The sequence below is a fragment of the Urocitellus parryii genome, chromosome 1, assembly GCF_045843805.1.
Source record: "Urocitellus parryii isolate mUroPar1 chromosome 1, mUroPar1.hap1, whole genome shotgun sequence".
Lineage (NCBI taxonomy): Eukaryota > Metazoa > Chordata > Mammalia > Rodentia > Sciuridae > Urocitellus > Urocitellus parryii.
The window spans coordinates 267,359,406-267,383,721 of NC_135531.1; positions in this window are offsets into that span (position 1 = coordinate 267,359,406).

The following is a 24,316-nucleotide window of genomic DNA, read 5'->3' on the forward strand; positions in this document are numbered from 1 at the left end:
CACATTCAGTAAGGTCACATTCTGAGGTAGTGGGGTTAGACTTCAACATATGAATTCTGGGATGATAATTTAATCTGTGAAATACCCTTGAATAAACTCATACATAGGCCAGTAGGTGAGCTATTCCTTTATAATTATTAGTCAAAGCATGGTTTATAATGTCTTGCCCAAAGTTTTTCTTAATCTTATCTGATTCTTTTCATTTAAAAATTCCACTTAAATTTCCATGTATTTTCTCTTTGAAACAGCAAAACTGGATCTTCATTAATATCTATAGACATTTATTATGCTCATGTATTAATTGAATGCCATCCATTTTCAAGTGAACACATCCTGCTTCATGTAACCACAGGTAGGGTTGAACCCAAGGCCTCAAATAACAGCTTCAGGAGATTGCCCTTCCCAAATTCTTAAATCTAATTTCTCTGGGTTTTGCGTTTTCAGACATAATTTCCCCAAGTAGCCATTTTTAGCTGACCAGGTCCATCTGTTATCCTACATGCTGAGCAATCCCTATGGAAATAAGATGCATTTCCCTTCCCAAAGGGCTCTTACCCCTCATTCTGCATTTCATTGTCAAAGCATGCATTAAGTTTGCCCCTAAATAATCACTATACTTGTTTAATTCTTCATGCTCTAGAAGTGTGGAGTGAGGATAAGTTTTACCCCAAGAAAATGAGTGTTTTTTTTTTTTCAAGAAAGTAATGGAGTCTGAGAAAACAACACAAATAAATACCTCACCATATGTTCATGATAGTTTATACTTATGCTTCCTTTATATTTTGATTGGCACCTTTAGTAAGTGAAAATATGTGCATTTACACGAATATCAAGTGTGATTATTTGTGTAGCAACTGTGGTTGGTGCTTTGAAAACTGGAGTGGATGTAATTCTCCAAATCCTGATTGAAAGAGTTTTCAGGTACATATCTGTTTATGGAAAAGTGCATCATTTTATCTTTTAGGGATAATATCCAACACTTTGAATATTAGAAAGTACAAAATGTATCCTTTCATTATGTTTCTGCCAGTAATACCCAGGTAACAGAAGTAAAATGCAATGAGAGAGACCAGAATTAATTATACTGGGATAATATGAGACATTGGGGCAAAAGAACAAGGCAGATTCTTTTCTCTGAGGATAAAAACAAACCCAAACACAAGTTCAACTTGCTAAAAAATAAATCACATCCACTTTCTTCCCAAGCTTCTTTATGTATTGCAAAAATGACCTTTAAACTACCTTGAGAGATAGCAGCTGACTAGAAAATTACAGTTATTAGCAGGATAACCAGAGATTAGAGTATTGTAAAAAAAAAATACTAAGAGACAGATGTTAACAATTTGAAACCTCAAAAGACAGTTACAATAAAACCCTATATTGTAGTATTTCTAAAGGATGATTGGGGGATTCATGCTAATATACTGTACCTAGAAATCTGAATGTGAATAAGTAAAATTACCTTTTTGAGAAATTTATTATACCCTTTTGATTTTTTTTAAACCATGGAAAATCACTAATTATATTTATCAAGTGTTCACCTCTGCCCCAAAGATTCTTAAGTGTAATATTTCCCTTTATTATAAATAACTAAAATACAGATTTACATTTTTGAAAGACATTCCCAATAGAAAGACGACATAATGATAATAGTCTGTTGAGTGTTAACCCTTCGGTAGAAGGGCACCATGAAATTCTGGTTAAAGCTCTCAATTGGATGTTAGGAATCATGAGTTTCAGACCTCATTATTAATTTCCATTTGATCCTGGCCCAATCATTCAATTGTCATTTTTCTTCTCTTCCCCAGAGGGAAATTCCAGCAAATTTATCACGTGGTCCTGCACCAGGCGAACTTGGCTCCACCACAGTCCTAGTGGAGTCTGCAGAGGATGCGCACTGTTACAGTGAAGCTGGGGACTCCAGCACCAGCCGGCTTCCACGTGAGTCTTGATTCTGCCTCGCCCTTGCTGTGTGACCTTGCTTAATTCCTTAACTTTCTTTGCCAGCATGTCCTCAAATCTCAACTGGAGCTACTACTTGTCACTAGAGGTATGAGAAGTAAAAGTTTAATATTTGTAAAGAAGCTGAAACTTTGCCTGGGGCAGGATTTGCTGTTATCTGCTATTTGAAAGCCTTTTGATAACAGAAACCAGAGTAATCTCTTTAGGAAAACAGAGTTGGGACAATGTCATGAAATAGAGTTCATAAAATACCTAAGTGCTCCACCCACAGTAATCCTCAGTGCATACCCCCGTTGCTTCCTGACTGATAAGAATTTTACGTGATGTGAGCTGGTCGTGGGGCAGTGGCATCGTGTCTCCCTCGATAACTTTTCGTTTTAATGGTGACTCCAGATGACTCTAGAGCTTCCTGTTTGCCCTGCTATCACCACATACTTCAATGCTTATGATAGTTTCATAAACATTTAGTAAACATTTATTATCTTATTTTATGTGTGACTCTTGTCAGGTACTGGATTGGGATATGAATGTAAAGAGTAAAATAATCTTCATGTTTCTACTGGGAATCATTTCCCAACAATCTCTGTAATCCTCATATGTTCCTTGCTTTATTCAAGAGCTGCACCATTTTCTGGGTTCTTGAGGACCCCTTCCTCCCCTGCACAGCATGCAACCATCAACCATGTTTTGAGGAGTCTCCAGGTAGAGCTTCTACCTTGCCTGCCACTGTCTTGGGCTGCGGCTGCATCATCTTTTGCTTACACTCTTGATGCCGCCTGACAGACAGACCATCCTATCCAACCTCCTCCTCTTCTGTCTACCTTTTCTCTGGGTTCAGCATATTGGCAGGAGACTGTCTGGATTCATCAGAATGACACTGATTTCCAAGCTACCGTTCCAGCAGTTAGTATTCCTGTGATTGCATGATCCATCCAAGCTGACCTTCATGCTGTTCCTATTCACACATTTCCCCATGCTACATCCCTCACTTGGAGAAACGCCACATCTACACATGCAAACCCCACCCATCCTCAGGGGACAATTTCAAAACCAGTTCCTGTTATGTGACATCTTCTCCTTTTTCTCTGCCCCTTCTCTCCTTCAGTCCCCTGTCCATCCCTCATTTTTGGAATAATCTCCCTCATCTCAGAACTTTCATAACATTTTATCTTTCCCTCTCTTATTTCGTTTATATTTACCTTATATTATGTGTGACTATTTCCCTGTCTTTTATTCCCTACACAGTACATTCTTAGAGAATAAAATACATTCTGATTTACTTTTATATCCCCATCATGCTGACCACAGTGAATATAGACACTCAAAAATACTTACTTAATAATTCAGGGAATAAATGGGGTGGGGAAGTTATAGCATTTATCTTCCAAAAGCTCAGCATTGAGTGAAGACAATGCGTGCGCACACACACAATGATCATGTAAGGCTGATCTGAAAGAGCGAAGTAAATATGTGCAAACATCTTGTTAAACATATGTAAGAAAAATCAATATTTAACTCTGGAGAATGTGAGGAAGGTGGGCTTCTAAGTGGGACTGAATTTCAGTTGAACTTTGAAGGAAGGTTGTAAACAGCCCTTTTAGGTTAAGCCAATACTTTTTAGCCAAAACTTATAGGTAGATGAGGTTGGGATTTTATTCAGGAAACAGTGTCCAGTGTCAAGACTGGCTTCATTAGATGTGCTATCCATGAGCTTTTCTAAGTCTTTTTTTTTTTAATGTGCCAACATTGATACCTGATTTATCTGGTTGGGGTCTCAAATGCTAGTATGTGGACCATCATTTTCTTTTAAGGCTATTGAAATCTAGAATATGCAGCCTCTAATAGCTTCTAAGTCTTTTATTGTCTGGAAGAATCACAGGTAAATCACTCTATGGGTTTTTCTCCTCAATAGAGTTAAAGATGACTCAAGATGATAAAACCACTTTCTTAATATTATGTGAGGACAACTCTATTATTGAATAATAGTTATTTTGTGAACTATAGACCTCTCCTTTTACTGATTGTAATCGATGGCTACTAAAATTTGTGGGAAGAGATGGGCTCATTTCAACATTTTTATAACTCAACATTTTGTTTTACGATAGCAGAGTATGCTGCAAATCAAACTTTATATGTATCAATATATTTTTCAGTGGTATGTTAAGTTTAATTTGAAAAGAGTTAATTCATTTAAGTGTTATGATAGAGCATGAGGATTGACAAGCATGAAAAGCCAAGTGGTGTAATGTCCTGCACATAAAAGAGAGGCTTAATAAATATTGGTGGCCACCCAGTAGATGGTCTATGCAGCATTTCTACAGTTACTGGTCCACATGACTACACATTCTCCTTTCTGACTTTGTGTTCCATTAAACACTCCATAGCGTTTTAAAAAATAAACCTCTCTTTCTTGTGTTTAAGCGTTTCTCAGTTATACTTTTTTCTTGTCTACCCAAAGCTTAGGAATAAATATAATTCATCATAGCTTCTTTCTTATATGTGATCATTATTTTTACAAAAGTTTTTCTAAAAAAAATAAAGGAAAGGGAAAATTCTAGAGAAATCAGTAGAGTTTATGGAGGAAGAGTTATATCAAGTAAGAAACATGCAACATTGTGTTTTGATGACTGGCCTTTCTGGTTGTTAAAATAGAGTATGATACAGAGAACACGAACACTCAGACTTACTATGTTCTTCATGGAGAGCATGATATAACATCGGGTAAAAATCCTTTAGTCTAGATATAGAATCTAAGATACACAATGAAGACATAAGTGTAAATAAATACAAAATGTTTATTGACTATACATTCAAATTGTCATTTTAAAATGCTTTATTATCTAGTTAAATTTGTATTCAAGTTATTAAACCCTAATAATTTTGCATTGAGTATGATAATACCTAGGAGATGGTTGCCCATTCCCATTTTTTATAGGATTTTAAGTAAAGCAAGAACTATAAAGAAACATGATTACTTATGGTCAGTGCAAAACAGTCATATAAATAAACAAATGGACTTTATGGCTACTTAGGTATTTTATTGTTTTCATGTTTAAAAATAAATGCATGGGGCATTTTCTTCCCGTGTTTTTTTCATGTCGTTCATATGTCTTCCCATCTAGCAGTAGGGATTTATTCCAATTCTTTCTTCCATGTTCTATAGTCCCAGGGTGAACTGCATTCTTTTGGCTATTTGAAGTGCCATCTCTTAAGTGTGATCAGAGACTGAGCTCAAGGTAATTTATACATGATCTATGCTGAATATTTATATAGATTTATCTCACAAGTGATTTTATTTTTTTTTTATTTTTTTTAACATTTTTTCACATTTTTATTTTATTTTTTTTTATTTTTTTTTAATTGGTCGTTCATAACATTACATAGTTCTTAATACATCATATTACACGGTTTGATTCAAGTGGATTATGAACTCCCGCTTTTACCCCGTATACAAATTGCTGTATCACATCAGTTACCCTTCCATTGATTGACATATTGCTTTTCTAGTGTCTGATGTATTCTGCTGTCTGTCCTATTCTCTACTATCCCCCCTCCCCTCCCCTCCCCTCCCCTCCCCTTTTCTCTCTCTACCCCTTCTACTGTAAATCATTTCTTCCATTTGTATTATCTTGTCTTACCCCTCCTTTCCTCTTATATGACATTTTGTATAACCCTGAGGATCGTCTTCCAATTCCATGCAATTTCCCTTCTCACTCCCTTTCCCTCCCACCTCTCATCCCTGTTTAATGTAAATCTTCTTCTCAAGCTCTTCGTCCCTACCCTGTCCTTGTTTACTCCCCTTATATCAAAGGAGTCATTTGGTATTTGTTTTTTAAAGATTGACTAGCTTCACTTAGCATAATCTGCTCTAATGCCATCCATTTCCCTCCAAATTCTATGATTTTGTCATTTTTTAATGCAGAGTAATACTCCATAGTGTATAAATGCCACATTTTTTTTATCCATTCATCTATTGAAGGGCATCTAGGCTGGTTCCACAGTCTTGCTATCGTGAATTGAGCTGCTATGAACATCGATGTAGCAGTGTCCCTGTAGCATGCTCTTGTTAGGGCTTTAGGGAATAGATCGAGAAGGGGAATAGCTGGGTCAAATGGTGGTTCCATTCCCAGCTTTCCGAGAAATCTCCATACTGCTTTCCAAATTGGCTGCACCAATTTGCAGTCCCACCAGCAATGAACAAGACTGCCCCTTTCCCCGCATCCTCTCCAGCACTTATTGTTGTTTGACTTCCTAATGGCTGCCAGTCTTACTGGAGTGAGATGGTATCTTAGGGTAGTTTTGATTTGCATTTCTCTGACTGCTAGCGATGGTGAGCATTTTTTCATGTACTTGTTGATTGATTGTATGTCCTCCTCTGAGAAGTGTCTGTTCAGGTCCTTGGCCCATTTATTAATTGGGTTATTTGTTATCTTATTGTCTAATTTTTTGAGTTCTTTGTATATTCTGGTTATTAGGGCTCTATCTGAAGTGTGTGGAGTAAAGATTTGTTCCCAGGATGTAGGCTCCCTGTTTATCTCTCTTATTGTTTCTTTTGCTGAGAAAAAACTTTTTAGTTTGAGTAAGTCCCATTTGTTGATTCTATTTGTTAACTCTAGCGCTATGGGTGTCCTATTGAGGAATTTGGAGCCCGATCCCACAGCGTGTAGATCATAACCAACTTTTTCTTCTATCAGATGCCGTGTCTCTGATTTAATATCAAGCTCCTTGATCCATTTTGAGTTAACTTTTGTGCACGGCGAGAGATAGGGATTCAGATTCATTTTGGTGCAAATGGATTTCCAGTTTTCCCAGCACCATTTGTTGAAGATGCTATCCTTCCTCCATTGCATGCTTTTAGCCCCTTTATCAAAAATAAGATAGTTGTAGTTTTGTGGATTGGTTACTGTGTCCTCTATTCTGTACCATTGGTCCACCCGCCTGTTTTGGTACCAGTACCATGCTGTTTTTGTTACTATTGCTCTGTAGTATAGTTTGAAGTCTGGTATCGCGATACCGCCTGATTCACACTTCCTGCTTAGTATTGTTTTTGCTATTCTGGGTCTTTTATTATTCCATATGAATTTCATGATTCTTTTATCTATTTCTACAAGATATGCTGTTGGGATTTTGATTGGCATTGCATTGAACTTATAGAGAACTTTTGGTAATATCGCCATTTTGATGATGTTAGTTCTGCCTATCCATGAGCAGGGTATGTTTTTCCATCTTCTAAGGTCTTCTTCTATGTCTTTCTTTAGGGTTCTGTAATTTTCATTGTATAAATCTTTCACCTCTTTTGTTAGGTTGATTCCCAAGTATTTTATTTTTTTGGGGGGATATTGTGAATGGAGTAGTTGTCCTCATTTCCCTTTCAGAGGATTTGTCGCTGATATACAGGAATGCCTTTGATTTATGCGTGTTAATCTTATATCCTGCCACTTTGCTGAATTCATTTATTAGCTCTAATAGCTTCTTTGTAGACCCTTTTGGGTCTGCTAGGTATAGAATCATATCATCTGCAAATAGTGATAATTTAAGTTCTTCTTTTCCTATTTTTATGCCTTTAATTTCTTTTGTCTGTCTAATTGCTCTGGCCAGTGTTTCGAGGACTATGTTGAACAGAAGTGGTGAGAGAGGGCATCCCTGTCTTGTACCAGATCTTAGAGGGAATGCCTTCAATTTTTCTCCATTCAGAATGATGCTGGCCTGTGGCTTATCATAGATTGCTTTTACAATGTTGAGGTATGATCCTGTTATCCCTAATTTTTCTAGAGTTTTGAACATAAAGGGATGCTGTACTTTGTCGAATGCTTTTTCTGCATCTATTGAGATGATCATATGGTTCTTATTTTTAAGTCTATTGATGTGGTGAATAACATTTATTGATTTCCGTATATTAAACCAGCCTTGCATCCCAGGGATGAATCCTACTTGATCATGATGTATAATTTTTTTGATATGTATTTGAATCCGATTCGCCAGAATTTTATTGAGGATTTTTGCGTCAAGGTTCATTAGAGATATTGGTCTGTAGTTTTCCTTCTTTGAAGTGTCTTTGTCTGGTTTTGGAATCAGGGTGATGTTGGCCTCGTAGAATGAATTTGGAAGTTCTCCCTCTTTTTCTATTTCCTGAAATAGCTTGAAAAGTATTGGTGTTATTTCCTCTTTAAAGGTTTTGTAAAACTCTGCTGTATACCCATCCGGTCCTGGGCTTTTCTTAGTTGGTAGTCTTTTGATGGTTTCTTCTATTTCCTCTATTGTTATTGGTCTGTTTAGGTTGTCTATATCCTCCTGGCTCAATCTGGGCAGATCATAGGACTCAAGGAATTTATCTATGCCTTCACTATCTTCTATTTTATTGGAGTATAAGGATTCAAAGTAATTTCTGATTATCTTCTGTATTTCTGAAGTGTCTGTTGTTATATTGCCTTTTTCATCCCGTATGCTAGTGATTTGGGTTCTCTCTCTTCTTCTCTTCGTTAGCATGGCTAAGGGTCTGTCAATTTTATTTATTTTTTCAAAGAACCAACTTTTAGTTTTGTCAATTTTTTCAATTGTTTCTTTTGTTTCAATTTCATTAATTTCAGCTCTGATTTTAATTATTTCTTGCCTTCTACTTCTTTTGCTGTTGTTTTGCTCTTCTTTTTCTAGGATTTTGAGATGAAGTATGAGATCATTTATTTGTTGGTTTTTTCTTTTTTTGAGGAATGAACTCCAAGCAATGAATTTTCCTCTTAGAACTGCTTTCAATGTGTCCCATAGATTCCGATATGTTGTGTCTGTGTTTTCATTTAACTCTAGGAAGTTTTTAATTTCCTCCTTGATGTCTTCTAAAACCCATTGATCATTCAGCAACCTATTGTTCATTCTCCAAGTGATGCTTGATTTTTCCTTCCTTCCTTTATCATTGATTTTCAGTTTCATTCCATTGTGGTCAGATAAGATGCATGGTATTATCTCTACCCCTTTATATTGTCTAAGAGTTGCCCTGTGACATAATATATGGTCTATTTTTGAGAAGGTTCCATGAGCTGCTGAGAAAAAAGTATAACTACTTGATGTTGGGTGGTATAGTCTATATATGTCAATTAGGTCTAGGTTGTTAATTGTGTTATTGAGTTCTATAGTTTCCTTATTTAACTTTTGTTTGGAAGATCTGTCCAGTTGTGAGAAAGGTGTGTTGAAGTCTCCCATGATTATTGTATGGTGGTCTATTAGACTCTTGAACTTGAGAAGAGTTTGCTTGATGAACAAAGCTGCACCATTATTTGGGGCATATATATTTATGATTGTTATGTCTTGTTGGTGTATGGTTCCCTTGAGCAGTATGAAGTGTCCTCTTTATCCCTTTTGATTAACTTTGTTCACAAGTGATTTTAAAGTTCTAATGTGTCATATAACTTTAATAAAAAAGTGAAAGGATAAAAAGTTTTTCTATATGTCATTTTAATACCTAAATTAAAATTTTACCTATAGCAATAATTTCCAGCTTATGACAGGCATCCAAGACTCCATGTATCCTATCTATAGATTGGAAATATTTATGTTATAAACTAAGAGCTAAAAGGAGGAGACCTAGATTCCAGAGAAGGTGTGGAGGGGTTATCAAATGGCGACTCTCTCTCAAGATTCACTGATGTCATCTGTTTTTTTTTTTCTAGAAATAAGTGAGTAGGATGAATATGTAAACTCCACTGTGTGTGTGTGTGTGTGTGTGTGTGTGCGTGTGTGTCCGTGATATGAAGGTTTTACAAGATTCCCTTTTATCCTGGGTACTTTTTCCTCTCATACAAGGAAACCTTTTGTTGATGTGGGATAGCAGTAAGATCAATGAATCATTTTACAAAGATTTCTGAAGTTAAGGTCTACAGAGTTACAATGTTTAGAAGCAGAAAACCATAGGAAAAAAAAATCAGGTGCCGTAAGCTGCCACATTCCCCATTAAATCGAGAAAGACTATGAGAGAAAATGTTCTTGATCTCCAGGGCAAACAGGAACAGTGGAAAGAGGTGGTCACAGTTCATCCTGGGTTCCAATGTACTTTTTTTTCTTCCGCTTGTTGGGATTCTAACTTTGCATTTTATTAGGCGATGTATTTCTCTTTCTTCTTGAGTTTGTCAGAAGTATGTATTTGTTGCTTGTGGCCAAACTACTATAAGATCTCTGACTCATCTTGGCAGTGAGGAAGCTGCAGCGAGGCGTGCCATTTGGTGAAGACTGGCCCGCAGCCCAAGCGTGTGGAGCAAATGACAACTGGTGGCAGTGCTTATGCTCAGCTCAAAAGAAGCAGAATGAAAACAAATGACCTGAGCTAAAGCAAAAGATTCAGAGTGGCAACAAGGTTTGTGATTTAGGAGGCAGACCGGAGGAATGTCTCCTGTGCAGGAAGGAAGGGTCTATTCTCAAATGCATGTGATCTCACCCATGGGTGGGGGAGCTGCTTGTAGGTCCGCAGCCAGCTCCAACACAGTGTTTTATTCACAGGAGTGCACAAAGGAGAAAGTGAGAAACTGAACGTAGGCCACGTCTGGTGAGCAGTACAATTAGAAGGAGTAGCAAGTCATTTCTTCCTCTCAGACCAGGAGTCCTAGTTTATTTGAGCTGCTGTAACCAACTGTCATAGACCGAGGGCTCATAAGCAAAAGCCATTTATTTTGCATACCCTGGAAGCTGGGAAATCCAAGATCAATGCCAGGGCAGATTTGGTTTCTGTGAGTCTCACCTCTTGGCTCACGGGAAGATGTCTTCTTACTATGGTCTCATTTGGTAAAAGTGACGAGGAAGCTCCTTTGGGGTCTCTTTTATCAGGGCACAAATCTCAGTCCTGAGAGTCCCTTTTTCATGACCTAATAATGTCCCCCTTATAACACCATCACACTGGGGATTCAATTTTCAATGCATGAATTTGGGGGAGCACACATATTTAGTCCATAGCACCTGGGAAATGAATCAACATCACCCACTCTTATTAAATCCATATGGCTCTGCAGATTATAAACAAATAAATAACTTGTAAGAGAGCCAATAAAACTCTGTGCCATTTTAGTGATGCAGTTGGTTCTCCCATTGAGCCTTGCTATTTTAGAATATATTGACATGAAAGAGACAACTCAAGACAATAATAATCCTGGATGAAAATACTAAAATCACATAATCTGAAATAGATGCTTGGCTCCAGTTCTTCTTTGAGAAGTTCAAATACCAGTAATTGGAGGGTCATAGGAGTCCATCTGGACACTTGGTTCTTGATCCTGACTTCAAAGCAGATGAGCATTGGAGGGCAGAGGTAGGTGTTTTATGCGATTCAGAAAAGTAAGAGCTGCTCAGTTGCACAATCATTTGACACAGAATTATGAAACACCTTATAATTTAGTCGGTGGAGAGTGCCAGAAACCTTCTCCTAAAATTCCCATCTTATTTTCAGAGATGAGGCAATGCAAAACTTTTTAGGATGACATACCATAGCTTTCTAAACTAGTTTACAGCAAGTCTGTAAATCAAGACCATGTTTCATTCCTCACTGTGGTGGGCATCCCTCTGTCTGGCTACATCCTGGGGTGAAAGACCTTTCCCCTTGCCCAGATGTGTTTGGAATGCAGCCATTCTCCCACCGTCTCTTTATCACTAATTGCCTTGTCTGTAAAGCAGAGGATTGCAAGTTGAGTGCATGGGAGAATGTGACCATGGGGCCTTATTAAATCAGGGCCAGTTATGTTAGATGCTGTGGCATAACTTATGTCTACACTTCTGACAGTGTAGACAATTTACTTATCTGGTTTCCTGACCCCAAACTTGCTCTATGGTCCATTGCATTAATTATGACTCTATGAAAATTAAAAATGAAATCCCAAAAAAAAATCCTTTTGTCTATTTGAGCCAAAGAAGTATTTGAGAACTTTCTGGGTTTTCCTGGTTGGGTTTGTGTTCTCATGATGGAGCATCTAATCTGTCCACTTTTTCCAGTCATTCCATCATTCATTTAGAGAGAAATCTCACCTTCCCACAGCTCTTGGAGTCTCCCTTCTCCTCATACATGGAGGTTAAGAACATGTGAATTTAAGATAAGTGGCCATTTAAATTGCTTCACATTTGTATATGATTAGCACAGAAAGCCCTCCCTATACATAGTTACCACCACTCAGGACAGAAAGAATGAGACTGTCAAGGTGAGCAGGCCTGCTTTGTCTTGGTGGCCTAGACAGGAATTATAGGAGTCATATCCATCTTAAATTCTTTTCTAAGAGGGAACGTGGTAGGGCTGAAAATATACAGAAATAAATGTGAGGCCAGCTTGAAACCCAGACATCTTCTTTCTAAATAGGGAGCTCTACGCTACACAGGTGACCGGATTGCATTTCTGCTTTTATTAATCACAAAGGAGGCACAAGCTCAACCAGCCAAAACCGGCTTTATTAGTGAATACGCATTCCTTGCACCTCGGGTTTATAGTCTGCATTCTGAGAGCGTTTTATATTCTTTCTTCTACTTATGGCTGTTCAGAGTAATTGAGCTCAAACCTAGTCCCTGTGAATTCACCAGATAACCCCATTCACTCAAAAAGAGAGTCATGCTTATCTTTCTGAATGGGTCTGTAGGACCGTATGCCTTCAGGTAAGAACAAAAACCAAAATAGCAAACACTGTTTGATGATTCTGTCTCCTCCTGCCGGGAGGCAGTGATGAGGTTGATTGGATTTTCCCCTTGTCTGCTGGGTGTTCCCTTGGTTTGTCCTAATACTTCGTAGATAGAGTAATAAGACTGTACTTCTGAACCCTGGAAACTTGACTTGTTCTTACCCAGAGCTCACTGAAGGGACGCATGATGGATGATCAGATCTGCCTGCCTGTCATAAATCTCAGCGAATAGAGGAAGGAGACTGACACATCACCTCTGAGGCTTGGGTTACAGACTCCTAACTGATTTATCTGCCCATTTCTCCTCATTATGAAGAAAGGAAATGGTTTAGCTCAAACATTTTACAGAGACATTTGGTCAGGGTGAACCTATTTCAGGGAAAAGAGACTCCCATCTTCATTCTGTGCTCTCCAAAAGCCCTTGTTCTTGAATCTAAATACAGCCACTGAGCCTTCGTCAAAAGATCCCCCCCCATTTGGAAATAAAAAGTAAAACATGGAACTTGCTAAGTTTTGCTCTCTTTAGGAGATTATTTCTTATGAGTGACTTGGGTAGTGGGAAGCTCAAGTCTTCCTGATTCCAAGTGATAGTTAAAATGAGCCATGACACAGAACCAGGCAGATGCAGTCTAAAGTTGTACCGCCATTTCCCAGCTGTGTGACTCTGTGAACATTGCTTAACCCCTTAGTTTTTTTTTTTTTTTTTTTTTTTTTTTTTTTTTTTTTACTAAAGGGCATTAATCATAATGCCTGTTTCCTGGGTTTAAATGAGATGGCACTAGCCACATAATAAGTGCTAAATAAATAATTATCATTCATCAGCAACATCCTGGTCATCCCCATGGAGTGAACACAAATACTAGGAAATTTTAGCAATTAGTGGGAAGAAGATAGTTTCTGATTGTCGGCCTTATTGGTCTCCAGTAGATACTGATTCTTCAGTATCCAGGGAACTGGAAATTGCCTCCTTGGCTTGGACTTTTGCAGATTGTCTCACATCAAATGTTTCAATCATCATCACACACATACAGAAAGAAATCCAGTCTCTTAGCTTCATGACACACAGAGACCCTTCCTCTTTTTTTTTTTTTTTGAGAGAGAGAGAGAGAATTTATTTATTTAGTTTTTTTTAGTTTTTGGTGGACACAACATCTTTGTATGTGGTGCTGAGGATCGAACCTGGGCCGCACACATGCCAGGCAAACGCACTACCGCTTGAGCCACATCCCCAGCCCGAGACCCTTCCTCTTGACCTGGCTTCTGTTCACCTCTCCAGCCTCATCATATTCCCTATCTCAAAATTTTTCTATAAATAGGTAAATTTATCTGAAATTTCTTGCTCAGTCCTTCTTTCATGCCTTTGTACATAACATTTCCTGTGTCAAACATAATCTCCAATCTTCTAAAATGAATTCTTATTTATCTTTAAAAAAATATTTGATCAATTTAGGCATGCTCTCTCAAACTCTAGGCCTGATCTAATTGACACTCTGGTGCACTTTTCCAACAATCTGTACATTTCTCTCAAGATTACCAAGTTGTGGCATTTTCATGAAACCCTGTGCCTATGTGTCAATCTTCCTTCCTAGACTGGAAGCTCCTTGAGGGCAGGGGTTGCCATATCAGGTCCTTGCACAAGTGGTTGCTTTTGACATGGTGTGGAGAGTGATTAGAACCTTGTGTTGGGATGGAAGGGCCTATTTGCCTCCATTTCTCCAGGTATATGGGTATAAGACAGAAAGTGAGTAATGAAGTTACAGATGGTAACACATAAAAATATTTATACATGTGTACAGATTTATATACAAGCATGTATTTCTTTGGTTAGCCAGCCAAGAGGGCATAAAGAAAGGACAGCCCAGGATCAATGAACACATTTCAACCACAGATGCTGATTTTTAACATCATTCTTGAAGAAAAGACACCAGGGCGCTTTTGAAAAGTGGCTGATTGCAGGATAGGACAGGAAACACCCCAAATTAACCTGGAGCATCTTTTAGTGACAGAAAATAAGGAAGTGTCAATACACACACACACACACACACACACACACACACAGAATGTGAATACATCAAAGACATAAGAAAAAAAAAAAAAAAAAAAAAAGCTCCCAATGCCTGGACGCTAGACTAATTTGACCAAAATAATTACTGAAGTTGTATTGGATTATATAACTTAAAATATAAAATAAATATACATGAGTTTATATGTCTATAAATAAGCAAATGAATAAATCAACAAGTGGGGGAGAAGAGACAAATGTCCCAAGCACAAGAATTCATGCAGATACTCCAAACTAGAGGAGTAGGGTCACATTAATCCCCACTCTGTACCTGTGGGATGTGTAGAGAGACTCCCTTCCAGAGTGGAATATGTAAAGGGAGGAAAAAATAATAACTCTACAGGGAGAAACCTTACAAATACCCTTCGGCCGGATGATTGTGGTTAATGTCACCTGTGATAGACACGGTGATGGTGCCCCCTTGAATACAATATACTAAAAATGTCACTTTTGCTCTGGAGTCTCCCTTTTCTGAACTTATAACCAGAGTCTAAACATGATAAAAAATATCAGGCAAATTTAAATAAAGGGACATCCTGCAATGAATCTGGTCAGGATGTCCCCAAACTGACCAGGTCATTGGAAACCAGGAGAAGGCTGAGAGATATGTCATAGCCAAGAGCCAAAGATGACATGGTGATGAAAGTTGCTGTGGTGTTCTGGAGGAGGTGCTGGAAGAGAAAGAGGACAAAAGGCACACATTCAGGAAATCTGCAAAAAATATGGCCTTCAGTAAATAAGAATCCATCAGTAGTGTTTGCTAATTGTAACTAATGTTCTATACTAATATAAGGTGCTAAGAGTAGGGCAGCTATGGGTGAGGTTGGGGGAGAATATAGGAACTCTGAATGTTATCGAATTTTCAAATTTTCCATGAATCTAAAACTTGTCGAAAAGCCAAATCCTATTTAAAAATTGACAAAAAAAGCAAAATAGAATGAAATCAGGATTTTCTAAGTAATATGGAAAAGATGCACATTTTCCTGGCATATCTGGGTAGTTCAGGCAAACAAATTTATGTCACAAATTAACTCAAGAATTTCCTCTATTTTCTGTTTCATTATGTGGATGTAGACAGGCATGGAATGAGGTTACTTCACATGGAATCTTTCCTATAATCAGAATAATGTGTTCTACCTAGGGCCAGAATTTTTTCAGTTGGCACCTTCATGCCTTAATTACACATGTCCTGTAGACTTTGCTTAATCCAGACTGGCACTCTAAGGGCTGACTCAGCAGTTATCAGACATTCTTGGTCATAAGCAATGAAATGGTTATAACAGCATCTTTGATTTTGGAGGAATAGTAAGATATGTGGAGAAAGGAAGGACACCAAGCTCCTTTGGTGAGTTTAGGCAAGAAGAGGTATTTCGTTGTTTCATATCAGCAAGGAACAAACAGGTGTGTGATGAGAAACCAAAGCATTCCAGGTGGGGTCTGTTCTGCCCACTGCCGGTGACTTATTTGGGGGGTAATAAACATACTGGTTGAAGTAGAAATTGCTAATGTTTTCACTCTTAAACTCACCTCAAGAAGGTGAAAAGTTAGCTCTTCACTCTCAAATGACCCTTTTCCTAGAATCATGTTTAATTTCATATACATGGTTCTGGTTCTTACTCAGAGGGAGTGACATGTAAGTCCTTTTGATAAACAGTGGTGTGGGAGAAGAGGAGAGGATGTCTGTCTGACAGGGTGGCCCAGGTCTGCAGATTAATGTTCCTCCTTGGGGTCAGAGCAAGCCGGGAGAAGGATAGCTCTGACCTTGAGGTTTTCACACTGGAGACCTACAGAGGTGGTCCAACATGGAGGGGGAAATGGAGAGAGAAAACCACAGTAATTTTGGGAGAGTTATTAAATGCATTCAATTCACTGTTAAAGTGCATTTATTACTGGGAAACTTTCTCACACTCTTAATTCAAGGATCTTCATGCATAAAATGATAGTAAGAGGACCTCATTTGGGAATATTCATTTCTACTCATACAGATGAAACATCCAGACCACTGATTGGAAGCATTTAATTTTATCAGATTTATAGGGATGTCAGATCAGCACATCTGATGTGCAAGAACCTTTGGTTAAGACTTCCTCCATATTCCTCAATGTCGATACAGTGTCTTCAACTTTCCTAAGTGCTTATGCAAATCTGTGGTCATCTTCCTGCTCCAGCCCACCACTCCAGCTAGATTCTCCAGCTAATCTCTTTTTCCACATTCCCGCAGGGAAAAAGTCAACACTAGATTAAATGGTTCTACCATTGTCTTGGAAGATCAGTGCTCCACAATTTCAGAAGTTGATGAGAACAGGTGGTCTTGTGAAGGCAATGAGGGGTAGTAGTTAAAAGAACAGGGTCCAAGCAACCCAGGTACATAGATTGAGAGACACTGTGCAATGTGAAATGGGGCCCTTTGTCAAAAATTTACCAAAACTTTCAAGGTGTTGATAGCAGAACATAAAATCAGGCAAGCCAGGTCACAAGCCCATGAAGGCAACCCTGATCTGGAGTAACAGAAATGGGCTCAAATCTCTCTCTGTCTTTAACAGAATTTATTACTGGGCAAATTTTTCACACTCTTAATTCAAGGATCTTCATGCAGAAAATGATAGTAAGAGAACCTCATTTGGGAATATTCAGACAATGGATTCAACAAAGAAAGCACACTATATCCTGAAATAGGCACTCAGTCAATTACTAATGATGATAGTAACAGTAATAAGTAACAGTGCAAGAAGGAATGAGGGCTTGGGTTGACAGTAAACCAAACCATCCCTGCCCTCAGATCTTCCTCAAATACAGGCACAGGGTGGCCAGGAGAAACTGTGGTCCCCCGTCAGCTGTCTGCCAGTTGCCTGTTCCACCTGCAGGCTTCCCAAGACGCCATCTGGCCCTGACATTTGCACTCCTCAAGCATAGAATGAGGAGAGAGCGAGGTCAGGAAGCTGCTCCAGTGGTCACCTCATCGACAAGAGCATGTGTTTCTATTTACTGTAGACTTGTTCCTCCACAATCTCAGTCTCTAAGCCGTCGGAAATTTCCTGAGGGCCTTGTGCTTGACCTCCACACCTGGGTCTGTGGAGCTGGCTTCCTGCTGTTGCTGCCTGCCCATCCACCCGCTCACTGACCTCCCGAGGACCAGACTGCAGAGCGTGTGTGCCCCGTGGCCTTCCAGTCTCTACACTCTCTCTGACCTGACACCATGACGTCTGTATTTGCCCTTGGGCTGCCTGCTGACTCTGTTTGTAGTCCTTTGCATCAGTGAAACACTCTCCAGTATTGGCTCTTTGCCCAGAACAGTGACCCTAAACTGCCTGGGCTTTGTATACTTATGCCCCATAACACTGGCAAAACAGCCCCTTTACCCGCCTAGCCTTACCCTGCTGTCTCTGTGGTCTCCTAAGGACCCAGAACAACGTCTAGTAGAAACTTCTCCACCTGCCTCCACTTAGGTTCTACGCAAGCAAGAAATTCATTCCATCTAACCACAGACAGGATCCGTCACTCAGCTTCAATCTGCAACATGGAAAGGAGCTATTCTCCCTCCACAGAGTCCTCCTCCCTTTCTCTGGCTCTGGGATGGCAGAGTGCTTGGGCATTCATTCTTTAGAGGTCAGCAAGAGTTCTCCATGAACATGCCTCTTTGTTCCTTATGACTTGATTATATTCATTAAAAAAAATCAAGTGGGCTTAGTGAGAATTAACCCTTTGGGATTATATATTAGTTGACAATCCCAAATACCAAATCATTTACCTTTCATTTAGGAAGTATTCTGGCAGCGAGCCACATTGCAGTGGAGAGATTAATAGTTAATCTACTCATGCTTTGACTGTGCTTAATATTGTGCAGCATTAAGTTGTCTTAACTCACCCAGAGGTGCTTGCTGTCTAGCTGAGGAGACTCAATCTGCTGCAAAGTGAATACTGTCTTATGATACTGGGAAATTATTTCAGTGCCACAGTTCTTCTGTCAGATAAGTGAGGGTCTCAGAGTGAGGTCTGGGTACATGATAGTTTGCAGGTGTCTCCAAGCCATCTACAGCATGGGCGTCCCTTAACCAAGTGATTATGTCAAAATCTTGCTTAATTTGTGGGCAACATTTGACACAGCAACCTCTTCTTGGAACACTTGCTTCACTCACTCTTTCTTGATTCTTCAGACTCACAGGCTCCTTTTTACTGTATCCTTGAACTTCATCATATCTTAGACTTCCAAATATTAGAAAACTGCTTAGTTTTTGTGTCATATGGTGGGGGAAATCTTCAATTTATTCCTTCTGGTTTTCTCACCCTTCTCTGACCAGCTCTGTGCCTTGGGAGACTGCCTTGCATGGATTCATCACAAACATGGGATTTGGGGTGACTTTTGTCCTCCCGATTGCACATGTTGAAGTCCTGATACCCAGTGCCTCAGAATGTGGCTTTACTAGGCTGTTGTAGATGAGATCACCCTCAAGTAGGGTAGGCTCCTAATCAGTAGGATTTACATCCTCATAAAGAGGGTACATTCATACCATGACACACACACACACACACACACACACACACACACACACAGGGAGCATACACGTAAACATGAAGGCAGAGATAAGGGGGATGCATCTACGGACCAGAGAACACCAGCATCACCAGCAGCTTGGAGAAGCTAGGGAGAGGGGTGGACCAGCTCTCACAGTCCAGAGTCCCTTGTGGCTGGCTGCCTTATGCCTTCCCATACCATTGAAATCTTTTATAAATAAACCTCCTTTAGTTTTTCCTAAATTTGAGCTTGTCATCTTTTTCTTTAGGGCCCTAAGAGATATAGATCTTCTTTACTTTTCTATGTTTACTCCCTTGATAATTTCTTTCAGGCACATACATGTCTGTTTCTAAATACCTTCTCTATTCTAGAACTCTTCATTGAATTCCAAACTCTTCCTATTGTCCCCTGGTTATTTCCCCTTAGTTGTTTAAAGGGGATAATAAACCTTTACATATTGCCAGAGGCAGAGGTTCATGCCTGCAATTCTGGTGACTTGGGAGGCTCAAGACAGGAAGATGGCAAGTTTGAGGCTAGCCCCAGCAACTCAGCAAGACCCTAAGCAACTTAAGCCCTGTCTGAAAATAAAAAATGTTGGGGATGTAACTCAGTGGTAAAGTGTCCTTGGGTACAATCCCCAGGACCCATCCTCATGAAAGAATATCCTTTAATATTCAAAATTAAGTTTTTGTCATTGTCCCCAAACTTGTTCCTCTTACAGCCCCCCCCCCCATTATTCTTATAGCTCAGGTAAAAGACCGTGGACTACTACAGGATTTTTATACTGGAAGGTTTTGTCTCTGACATCCCATATTTCTTTTATTAGCAAATTATGTTGAATCCACATTTTTTAAAAACAGACAATGTGGAAAAATTGAAATCCTCATGTATTGCTGGTGGGAATGTAAAATGGCACAGCTACTGTAAAAAATAGTTTGGCAATTTCTCAAAAGATTGAACAAGCGACCACCATGTGACTCAGTGATTCCTCTTTTGGGTATACATCCAAGAGAATTGAAATCAAAGACTAGAACAGATGTTTTTGTTTGTAGTGCTAGGGATTGAACACAGCACCTCATGCATGCTAGGCAAGTGTCTTACCAGTGAGCTACATCCTCAGGCCCTGGAAAAGATATTTATATGCTTATATTCACATCATCACAGTAGTCGAAAGATGGAAACAACTCAAGTGTTCATCAAATAAACAGATAAATAAACAAATGTGGCGAGCATACACATGGAACATTATTCAGTCTTACAAAGAAATTAAATTATAACATATGCTACAAAATGGATGGACCTTGAAATCATGTAGCTTAGTGAAATAAGCCAGACACAGGACAAGTAGGACTCCACTTATGAGGTACCTGGAATTGGCAATTTCATGGAAACAGGAAGCAACTTGGTTGTTACCAAGGACTGAGGTAAGGCACCGAAGGGCAGTTATTGTTTATTAGGTAGAGAGCTTTTGTTGGGGATTGTGAAGAAATTCGGGGCTATGGCTACACAGTATTGTGAATGTATTTAATGCCACTCGATTGATAATATTGTGGGATGTATATTTTATCATAAGTTAAATTTTTTAAGAAAATACATGTATACGAGTGTTTATGTGTGTGTTTGTGTGTTGTGTGTGTATACATATTTACAGCTTCTTGAATTTTCCCTTCTCACCACTTAGAGGCTGATGTGCCTCAGCCACCATCAGTCCTCATGTGAGTCATGGCAGTAACCTCCTCCTGCACCATCTGTCCTCCACACAGATTAGTGGTCCTGTTAACATCAAGATACTTTGGACTGTGCCATTCTCCTGGTTGATGACCCTTTTCTTTCCCATCTCTTTCAGAGTAAATGCCTTGGGGCATTACACAGGCCGGCAAGGCTCTCCACAGTGGGGTCTCTGGCATTTCCAGCTCTGATCTCCTTCCTCTGCTCAGTCTCTGAGCCATGCTGGCCCCCTCTTAGCTCCTGACCAAACCCAGTATGCTCCCATGTCAAGTGGCTGTGCCTGCAGGTCCTCCTGCTTAAAAAGCCCTGTCACTTCAGGGACCTGCACAACTCACTGAGTCACTGAGGACTTCCCCATACCCTCTATGAAATACAAAGCAACTTTTACCCCCAGCACTTCATGGGCTGCTTTATTTTTCTCCATAGAAATCACTGCTATCTGTACATCAAACATATAGTTCTGCATATCTTGGTATTGTCTAGCTTTTTTCTACCCACCACCGACCAGCCTTGAAGCTGGAGATTGGTTCACTGGTAGCTTCCCTGCATCTAGAGTACTGGCTGGCCTACAGTAGGCTTTGGATAAAAATGAATGAAAGCGATATCAATACTTCTATTTATGACCCATATGAGTAATTCATGCAATTAATAAAAATCCAGATATTTCCTCACTGTAGTCTGTTTCTAATATTTAGACTATTAAAATTTAATAATTTTAAATTTTCTTTTTTCCTTTTCTTGGAAAGCAGGACAACATGGAGGAGGTGAGCCATAGAACTTTGAGGCAGGCTATATCTCCTTCTGCCTAGTCCATTTCGTTTAGACCTCCAGGTTCAGGGCTTGCTTTGACCCATTTACCAAGCTGGACCCAGCAGAACTGGACTGTACCCAAAGTTACTCCAGTGCACTGTGTTCTCCCTGACCCCTGGAGCTTTATGCAGTGTGTTAGTCAGGATTCTCCCGAGAAACAGAATCAAGGGGAGAACCAAAAAGGAGATCTCTTCCTTCCCCCCATAACATCTCACTACTGTATATATTACATACAGTATAATAATATATAATAATAATAATATGATACTATAATAAGCATGTATATATGTAAAACCTCACACACATGAATACATACCTATACAGAGAGAGGGAGAGGGGGAGATTTATTATAAGGAATTTACTCATAGAATTATGGAGGCTGAAGAGTTCCAAACTCTGCTGTGTGAAAGCCAGAGATCCAAGATTTGATGTTTAAGTTTGAATCTTAAATCAGAAGAAGATGAAAGTTCCCACTCCATCAAGGGAGAGTCCCCTTTTATTCTCGCAGATCAGTCTTTTTGTTCTATTCAGGTCTCTGACTGATTGAATGAGGCCACCTATAATATTAGGGAGGGCAATCTGCTTTACTTAGCCCTATTGATACAAATGTTAATTTCACCCTAAAATACCTTCACATACACACCCAGACTAATGTTTGACCAAATTTCTGGATAACCAATGACCCTGGTAAGTTGCCACAGAAAATTAACCATCACTCACTTCTAGTTTCTACTCACCTGACTAACTCTTACTCCTGTCTCAGCTACGAAGTCTCTTCTGAGAAATGGACTCCAAGTGCTTCTGGTCATGATTAACTTTTAGGCCCATGTACTCTTGGAGCAAACTCTTTCTTCCTATGATAGCTCTCCACCACTGGATTGCAATTTGGGGTTTGTTTAGAAAGCAACTTTCCTGTTTATGACCATATCCTAGGGCCTGGCACAATGCCTGCAGAAGAAGTAATTCCAGATTTTGTTTTGTTTTGTTTTCCGACTGTGAAAATGAACAATTTTCCATTGAGGACCTAGAATCCCATCTTTTGTTCAATAGGACGCATCAGAAAGAGAATCTAAAAGACTGAAGGAAAAGGAAGAAAATAACAGTGACCACTGTAATAGTATCTTGTATCATCTAAGGCAAAATGGAAGAGTTTGCATTAGGTAATGGTTTGAATAACCATTATGTAGCTCATTGTATTAGGAAAACTGCAAGTAACCCAACCTCTGGGCTGACAGTTTCAGGACCCTCTCACGTCACTTCTGGCTCTATATTCTTTTTCCCATGACAGCTTCAGCATCACAGAGGCTGTGCTAGAAATGTGGATTCTCAGGACCGCAGACACGCTGAATCCAATTCTACATTTTCATGTGGGACACAGGTGATATGAGAAGCTTGAGAGCCTCTGAGCTACACCACTAACTAATTACATGTATGTGGGAAAGTTACTTTTCTTCCAGACCACGGTCTCCTCATCTCTATGGCAGTGCCAGTGACTGAAGGGTTGTTGTTGTGATAACTAAACAAGTTTCCTTCTCCTGCTTCCAAAGTCTGAAGTGGAGTAAGCATCTCCACTAGGTCTAATTTTCCTTTAATCAGAGAAGTGTAGTACTGATGTTCTTCTGCTGTTGAGTTACTTTTAAGTTTCTCATGGATTACATTTGGAAATCATTGTTAGTAACCATAGTTGGGTTTTTGTTGTTGTTGTTGTTATTTTAAATCTGAATACTGGTTTCTTTATTTCTGGGCTCCACTTTGGATATTTACCAAAATTCATTTTGTTTCTAGTTATATATAAAACTCTCTACTTGAATCTACTCAGAAGATGAATAAAGCAAGGGTTCTGTCTTAAATGAAGTCATATTACTTAAATGAAGTCATAGGAGCATAAACATATCTGAAGTAAGTCAGAAAATGACACAGGCCTGTCAAAGTGCTAAGAAAGTTAGAGAAATGGAAACGTTTCTTCTTGGTATATATTTTGTATTTCCCTAGTAGCTGTTGTCTCAATTTATTTCTAATTATTGGAATAAATATTTAATAAAAGATACTCAGGTTCACCCTACTGAATTAATGTTCACTTTTTACTGTGCTCTTGTTTTGAGCAAGATTTATTCTCTTTCATATTTTAAAAATTAGAATTAATATGCTCTTTCTGAACAGTTCAATTTAATTACTACTTTAAAATTCAAAGAGAAACATCATTAAATATTAATAGGCCAATCTGCAGAAACAAATCTCATTGGAAGTTTGGCTTAGGTAAAGGGGAATTTGAGAAAATATGACAGAGCCTGAGGAATAACAGAACCAAGAAACAGTTTGCTTTCCTAGATCTCCATTTTTTTTTTATGAAAGTTAAGCATTAACACTATGATTCCCCACAGTTCTATGGGTCAATTCTAATGCATATAAGGAAAAAAAACAGTCTATAAAAGTCATGCAGGTAATACTAGTGCAAGAAGAAATATGTGCAATGTGCAGAAGTACCTGGGACCAACTGGAGGGACCTGTCTCATGCAGAGGGATAGACATCACAGATGTGCCCCATGGAATGTCCAGAAGTGCTTGTTTGGGTAGAATCAGAAATTTATATTTTAAGGTGAAATACCC